Source organism: Otolemur garnettii, unplaced genomic scaffold, assembly GCF_000181295.1.
Source record: "Otolemur garnettii isolate 467f Iridium unplaced genomic scaffold, OtoGar3 scaffold00022, whole genome shotgun sequence".
In the NCBI taxonomy this organism is placed as follows: domain Eukaryota; kingdom Metazoa; phylum Chordata; class Mammalia; order Primates; family Galagidae; genus Otolemur; species Otolemur garnettii.
In genome coordinates this window covers 985,706-994,189 of record NW_003852417.1, presented here as the reverse complement: position 1 = coordinate 994,189, position 8,484 = coordinate 985,706, and the positions used below count along the sequence as shown (strand labels likewise).

The window sequence follows — 8,484 nt, the reverse complement described above, 5'->3', positions numbered from 1 at the left end:
TGCCTTGTTCACTCCAGATGAGTCATGTCCTTAAGTGCTTGGCCTGGGAGTGGGTGTTCAAGGGAATTGTGTCCCAGCTTCCACCAGACGTGAAATGCCCTTTCTGCAAATGGCAGAAACACCTGCGTTTCTCCACCAGCTTGGGAGGACATTATGTTTTCCTGAGTGTCACAGAGACTTTCAGTTTAAACCTTATCTATCGTCTTGGCTGCAGGACAGGGGTGGAAATATGTGATTAATATCAGTGTCTTACTGTTGCTATTATTACTCTCATGGGCTTTATGAAGAAGCTCCGGTTGTTGCTCTAGGATAGGTAATGATGTTCTACTTTACCGTTGGTTAACTATTTCGCTTTACGGTGGCATGTCATCATCTCCAGCCGATGTTTGTCGCTGCCTAGCTCACCAGATGTGAAGCCAAGAAAGATCTGCTTCTTTGCTCTCCACGTTTCCATCACAGATCAGCTGGATTCAATACATAATTCCCTAAGATTTTGCCACTACATAGTTAGGATAGTTTTTTTCTTGAGAACAAGATCAAATCAGACAATGCTGTTCTGATAAATGCAATTGGAGCATGGGAATTACAGTGGCCGAGGAAAGTGCTGTTCGTTTTGGACAAAGCCAGCTTTTCCAGGGGCCGTGTGCAGGGCTGTGTATCCGCTGGAGCAATGGGAGGGGGCACTGGGGCTCTCACTTCTTTTTCAGTAAAATGAGCATGAACGGCCTTGTTCTCCTTACCCAAATGTGGTTGAAGTGTTTTTAAAGTTATTAAGAATCCTCAGAACGAGCAAATAAAGATCTAGCAAAGTGTCTGACACAGAGTAAACCCGCATTTATGGCATTTTGTGGCAGACACTTTACGATGCTCTCATGAAATCCTCACAGTGAGCTTTTTGCCTCTTTGTTACCCGAGGAAATCAAGGCACAGAGAAGTTATGTCGCTTGTAGAAGATCCCACAGCTGGCCAGGGGCAGGCCGGGCTCAGCAGGCAGGGATGACCAGCTCGGGAGCTCACACTCCTCCTGCTCTCTGGTGTCCACAGGCCGGCAGCAGCCTGGGCTCTGCTTTGTCTATTTCAGGAGCTTGGGAGTCTGCACACCCCACTTGCACTTTCCATACGGGTGTGTCCTGTGTAGACAGAGACCTTCAGCCTGGGGCGTGGGCCAGCGGGACACAGCGCCCACGCTGTAATGTACTGCCATCCTTCAGCCGAGTTGCCTCACATGGTGACATAATGGAAATCTTCCTTTTCCCTTCAACGAATGACCTTTTATTAGTTTGAGAAAGCAGCTTACAGGCCAGTGATTCAGTATCAAAAAGCAGAATTATTTGTTTATGAGAAGGCTCACCACTCACCTGCCTGTTCCCTTCCACTAACCCCCCTCCCTCAGCCTTTAAGACTGGGAATTGCAGGGGATTAAACATAAGGCCCTTGTTAATTGCAAATTAATATTGCCAGGAATGTATGCAGATGGCACTGGAAGTCAGTTGCTGACGGACGGCATCATATTCTGGTTCTATTTTTCTTTCCTGCAACACAAGTACACTACGTGAAGGGAGATGGGTCTTAGGTGCTGGTTCAGCCCTGCATTTATGCAGGATGACTTTCAAGTTCTTGGCCTACCACTGTTGTTATCTTACAAATTTGGGGGCTTTTGCTTTTATTTAGTCATTAATTGTAACCCGCTTTGGGCTTTGGTAGTTTGTAGGACACAGGTGCAACTCTCCAGACTTGTGTGCTGTACCTCTTAGACAACATTTGCTTAGCTAGTAAATATTCTGCTGCTCGAGTTTGCTCATTCTCAAGCGACTGATGGTAAAGTTCCACTGTGGTAACAGGCCCGTGGGGAACGTCTGTGCTTTCACTGGCACTTCAATCACATTCATCAGATGATTTTTCTTTTACTTTCGAGGCTGACATTCCAGTAAATTTTTCAAAGGTCACATGCCCACTGCCAAAGTCAATCAATGAAATGAAAAATCCAACATTTTTAGGCAAGAGAACGATCACTGTACCACGCAGGATGACCCAGGCAGAGAGAAGACACAGTCCCATCTTCCCAAACTAGACGGGAAGAATGCTCTGAAATGCTGACGTGGAGCGGATTCTACTTTGGCCTCATTAATAGCTACTTGGAAAATAAATCTTGATCCAGGGCTTTGGAAAAACCATGTGCTTCACATCTTGGGATAAGTGGCAGTGTGACTGGTGAATCCCAAGTGGGGGCTGGACCTCAGGTCTGAGCTTTGGACTCCCATCTCTGTGACTATGCCCTAGAGATGAGGGCCTGGGTAAGTCTGGCTATTACTTCTTCCATCTGGAGGGAGCAACTGAAATTTTCCATTGTAGTAACCCCTGTTTTTCTAGAGAAGCAAATGTCCCTGCTGGGCTCCCATTAGAGCTGGCCTGGGGATGGGCACCTGTTCAGGAAGGGGAGGAGCTGGGCCAATAGCCTCGGGACCCTGAACCCCACGGAAGTCGGTGCTGATGCTATCACAGGTGGGAAATCAGCAGTCTGGGGAGGCCTGGCTCCCACCTGGCAGCACAGAGTGGACGAATCCTTGTGTACCTCTCACCATGTTAAAAATGGAACCAGTCATGACGGCCCATGGGCGTTAGTTGTTTGTTGCTCTCCTGTAATTAAAAGTGCTACTCAAACCCTGAATAGTCGCAGGAACACATGTTTAGATTCTGGGCTTTCCTCCAGCCTAGTGCCCCCCAATGCCCTTTCCACACGTCACCCCCTCCAAGTTCCCTTTCCAACATGTTTCATTTGGCTGTGTAGGTGTCTCCTACCCACCCCTCCATGCTCTGGAGCACATGTGCCCCCACTGCTCCCAGAGTTGACAGTCCCAGTGGGAGTCTCAGCTCCAGCTCAGCCCTACAGGGAGGCACTTGTGGGCAGAGAGCCTCACTGCCTACTTTGCTTTACCACCTGGCCTTGTACCGTTAAGGAGAATAAGATCTCTGGCAGACCACTGTGCAGATTAACAGGGAAAATGTGTGCTGATGTACACAGAGGGAAGGATAGACGTGTAGGTTTAGATTCTAACCAGCAAGTGTTAGTAGTCAGTAATGAACTTTCAGAAGGGTCTTAGTTTGCTGGACCACATCCTTCCTGAAGACCAAGGGGTGAGCCTGCAGGCTGTCAGAGATTAAACCCAGCTCATGGCCAGATTCTTCTGAGAGGATCAAACCCGTGTGACCTGCATGTGCTTTTAATAGCCCATCAGGAGCTGAGCGGGAGTTCATCAGCACAGCAGTGAGTGACCAGCAGCTTCCAAAGCTGCAGCCAGCCAGGTCTGGGCACTCCCTGGGGGAGGTGCTTTATGGTCCTGCGGACACACATTCTCCACTGGGGCAGAGCTGAGCTGTGCCTCCAAAGACTCTGTTTCCGCCTTGGTCCTTATTACTCCCACTTCTCCCTCGACGTACTCAGTAAGGACCCTGGGCTATGATGGAAAGCAGTGCTGTCATTCACGGGCAGGATTTGGTATATTATAAAAGAGCAGGAGTTAGCGTGAGGGGCCACCCAACACATCTTTAGAAGGATGTAAGTAAAAAGGGTCCCTTCGTGCGCCTGCTGTCAACCACACCTGGCGACAGTGGGAACTTGGTGAATAATAAGCTGCTTGTAAACTAAAATAAAATCCTAAGCTTCCTACCAACCGATGGGCCCCCCTCTTGGGGATCCCAGAAAGGACTTAAGATTGAATTGTTAGCTGTGAAGGGAAGGGCGGTTGGGCACATCTCTGTGATGATAATATACTAAATTATTACTGAAACCACCCTTGATGAAATTAGTAAAGGGCCACAGATGGGAACTGTGGTCGGAGCCTAAACTATAGTTACAATATGCATATAACCAGCCTGTGTTTCCCAGTTCGCTCTCCCATCATTGCTGACTGCTCAGGAGTCATGTAACTGACAGTCGTAAAGATTCTGAGCTTTCTTCCCGGCTCCTATAGATGACTTTGCCCTTGTGAAACCTACGGTGAGCTTTTGAGATATCTCCCAGGGCCTGCATTCGCATGGGCAGCTGATCCATCCAGGCCAGTGGCCCTTACCAAGGAACTGACACAACTGCACTTGTGACCCCCATGCAGGAATTAGCTCAGGATGAGAAAATTACTGTAGCTCAGTGATTCCACCTTGAACCCAGACAATCAGAAGACTCACTGCCTAGCCCTCTGCCTACCAAACTGTCTTTAAAAACCCTTTCTCCTAAATTCTCAGGGAGACAGATTTGAGACATTCCTCCTGTCTCCTCACATGGCGTCTGTGATATTAAACGCTTTCTGCACTGTAACCCTGCTGTCTCAATGTCTTGGCTTCCCCTTGAGCAGCAGGCAATGGACTTGATTGGGCTGTAACATTATTAACAGGACCCACGGCCATGCCGAGCAAAGGCTAAATCTCCTGCAGGCCATCCAATCTCCTGCAGATCACTTGAGGGGGTATATTGTGGCTTGTCTCTGATTAACGGACTTCCTTATCTTAAAACATTGCAAACTTTTATAGAAAGCTTTATTTCTTTTTTAACTAATTACAAATCAAAGAATCTTTGAACCCACCTATAACTTGTAAGCTCTAGCTTCAAGATGGCCCATCTTTTGGGGCCAAACCAATGTACACCTTCCATGCACTGGTTTAGGGATTTTTATCTGAAATTCCTGTCTCCCTAGAAATGCATGACCCAATCACTGCAGGAGCACTTGCTCAAGGCGTTTTGAGGGTGGCTCCCTGGGCCATGATCACACACATTGGCTCAAAATCTCTTTAAATTATTTTATAGAGATTGAGGTATTTTTTTTTTCCTTTTTTCTGTTAACACTTTATTGAATGAGTGAGTTCAGAACAGAAGTTGTAGAGTTTGGGCAGGAATGATTAGGAAAACCTTTTTTGGAGGAGGGAGGGTCTGTGTAGGTGCTAAAGGCAGGGGTGGACTTGAGTGAGGAGATGGGGAGGCCGGCATCGCTGGCTGGCTCCCCGGAGTGAAGAGCTTGGGCGGGATGGGAACTAATGGGGAGGGGAGAGCCATGGTAGGAAGGGAGAAAGGGTTCCCTAGAGCCCTTGGATTCATCCCTAGCCCTCAGCCATGGAGGGTCCCCGTGGTCCGTGAAGATAGAGGAGTGCTCACTGCAGAAGTTTGTCCCCTTAGTGTGGCACCTGCTGTGGACAGGGCATTTGCTGCTATAGGTGGGGCTCCCAAAACAGGAGTTGGAAACAGTTCAGGATTGATCGAGCATTACTTTTTTTTTTTTTTTTTTCCCCTTTGGTTCAAAGGCCCCCAGGGGTTTGGCCTTCCTTTTTTGTTGCGTTTTTTTGAGGGGTTTTATTTTGTTCTTTTCCCTTTCCGGGGGGAGAGGTAGAGGTAGCGGCAGCCACTTGGGACTGACCATTCTCCCTTTCTCTGGAGGTTTTGTTTGCTCCAAAATGAATTGGCCTGTGAGATTTCCCCAGGTTACAAAAGGCCTGTGTGGAGCCTGGCAGGTCACTTAAGCCCCGGGTCTTCAGTTTCAGCACCAACAAAGCCAAGCTGCTAATACCTGCCTCGAGGGTTGGAGCAGGGGTCAAGAGATCATTGATGTGAAAGTGCTTTTAGCCTTTTCAGAAAGAACAACTTTGCATGCCACAAAAGGATTCCTTCCTTTGAATTATTCATTTCCACACTCTTTGAAAGGACTTTGAGAGTGTCCTTTAAGGAGAACTCCGAGGTGGCTTGGGACAAACCTTTGGGAGTAGGATTCCTTCAGTTCCCCGGCTGTAGCGAAAAACTTGAAGAGAGCCATGGCAGGAAGGAGTCTTGACCAGAGAGTTTTCTCCTCCAGGGTTTGGGCAGAGTTTAGAGCAGGAAAATCTATTTTGATCTGTTAAGCCTGTTACTCTGGAGAGCCTGGAATTCTAATGAGTGTATCCTATTTCAAAGCAGCTTTCCCACTGCTCCAGGACAGCCCATAGCCAGGATCATGGATTCAAACGATTGACAAATACATTTGCATGGCCGGTCATTATAGTAATAGACATTTGCAAATTACTTTCAAACGTGTGGAATTACTTGTATTGTTAGCACATTTTGATCCTTTCAACAGCCCTTTGGTGCTGGTGTCATCAGGGTCTTTCATTAACATATATATTTTTTGTTTTAATTAACGGAGTCATCCAAAGGAAGTACAATGTATAATTTGTTCAAGAGGCAGAGCCGTCCACACTGTTTCTCGTTCATGTCAGCATTGCCCACTGTGTGGCCCAGTTCCTCCAAGGGCTCACGGTGCAGAGAGGGGGCTCAGCTCATACAGATGAGAATGCAGCTGTTACTCCCAGACCCCACATACATGGAGGGGGAAGTGGGAGACTCGCCAAGTGCATGGTCACTATCCTGAGGGCCTGGCCACCCAGAGTGTTTGCAGGGGAAGTCATTTACACCTCACAACAACCCTACGCGGCAGGCTATCCCTGTTTTCGGATTTGAAAATGGAGAATTAAGTAATGAAAGTATCTAGTCTGAGGTCACACAATGAGTGGATGGTGGCATCTCCGTTTCCCAGGCAATCTGTGCAGCTGGCTTGCCTGCCCACTCTGTGGTCTAGCCTGGGCACTGCAGGGAGTGGGGAGGGAGAGTGTGCCCTGTGGAGAGCAGGAACTGAGCCGCTGCTCTGCTGTTCCTACTCACTGTTCCAGGTACATCATAGGATTCTGGGGCCACATGTTCTGGAAGGACTGAAGACGTGACAAGCCACCTGCCAACCTGCCGGGCATGGGTTGGCCTTTGCCTTCCTTTCACCTGGCACATTGGAGTCACCTGGCACATTGGCGTCAGACTCAGCACCCAGGGAGGCTGTGTCACCAGACCTGGCAAAACACCTACATCCTGGTTCGTTACCAGCGAAGGGAGCTGTCCAGAGATGAGAGGGCAGCACAAGTAATGCCCAACTTTCAAACGCTCCCTGAATCACATCCTCCTGCACCCCATGCTCTGAAATGCCTTTATAGAGGTGAGTCCCGAATGTAATAAAACTGTACCCCAGGATGTGCTGGAAATCCCCTCAATCTAGTAAAAAATCATTACACCGTGATGGCTGCGATTCAGCTGCGGGTGAGGCAGCCTCTGAGCTGGTCAGCTTGTCTCTTCCCCAGTAGTTTTGTGAATCCAAACAACCCTAGGAGCACTGCCCACCTGAACCACGTTAAGCTTGGCAAATGGAGTTACAAATCCTTAGTATGTGTTCAAGTTCATTTGTGTCCTTTGCTGTCTTTCAACACTTAAACTTGAAAAGGGTTTGACTCACTGTGGAGAAGTAGGGGAAATCCATGCCATTGGGGGGGAAATCATGTCACTGGCAAATTCACAGACAGGGGTCTACCTTGCGGACGCAATGCCAAGCAGAGGTAAAATTCAATCTCTTTAGAAAACCAAGGCCATTTTTCCTAAACTGGGAAAATAATATAGGTTGGAATACAGAACACTTTTTCTCTTTCAATGTGTTTTCAAGTTGGTGATCTAAAACTAACAGTATGTGTAAATGTCAGTTCTCTTTAAATTAGTCTATGTTTATTAAATTTTTATGAGAATTTATCAAGATGGTGAAGGAATAAAAGTTATATTCGTGATAGCAGAGTGAACTATGGGGCTATTCCTAAACAGCGTTTCCAGCATATTAATTGTTGCTTAGATAACAGTCCTATCTCTTTGGGGCCTCTGTTTGGGTTTAACATCAGAGCTGGAAAATTAATACAGTCATTACACAGCCGAAAGCCGTATCATTTACCAGTTCATTATTGTTCAAATCAAAATCCATACTTTTCTGGGTCTCCCCAGGGTTATGAACTAGATAGGGAGCTTTATCATTCTGCAAAGTAATCTCTTGTGGGTCTCCCTCCTCTGTGTTCAGAGAAGCAGGCGCTGAACGACATTCATTTTCGTATTAACAGGTCCTGTGCTGAAGATCTGGTGGAGGCCCCATCCTCCTCCTTCCACCTGGTCACCCTCCTCTCCCTCTCAGCCACTTGGCCAGGAGCTGGAGTGGAAGCCCTGACAACTTGCCCTTCCCCAAATTGCAAGTCATGGAGAGGACGGACTCAGCTTCAGTTTTAATCAAACAACTGTGCTACCTCCTAATTTTTAGATTCTGGCTACTCAAAAATAGATTCAGTCTTGCAAACTCGGGTTCTTCTAGAAGAGTCGTCCTGAAGAGCAGGTCCAGGCCTGAGCTCTGCCTGTGGTCCACCCCGCGAGGGAGACCAGGAAGCTCTCAGATGCTACGTTCCACTTTCTTACAGATTAGCATATTTTAAACCAAGAGCCACTTCCCACGCCATGGAACCAAATTTACCCTTATTCTAACACTTAGCTTTTAATGAGTTTAATTAAGTAGTATTCTACCTGAACAAATGATGTGCAAACAGGTCAAAATCAGAAATTACGTTTTTGTTTTTTGAAGTTATAAGTAGGGACAGGAGGGAAATTATTGATTTCTGAAT

General features: G+C 47.3%; 1 long non-coding RNA gene across 1 annotated transcript; it reads left to right on the top strand.

The window, feature by feature from the left end:
- The first annotated feature begins 6 nt into the window (after window positions 1-6).
- On the top strand, window positions 7-8,401 carry LOC111724365. The gene is made up of 3 exons (XR_002772669.1): window positions 7-2,294; window positions 6,685-6,998; window positions 7,936-8,401. It is a non-coding gene; the product is annotated as an uncharacterized LOC111724365 (long non-coding RNA).
- Window positions 8,402-8,484: the final 83 nt, after the last annotated feature.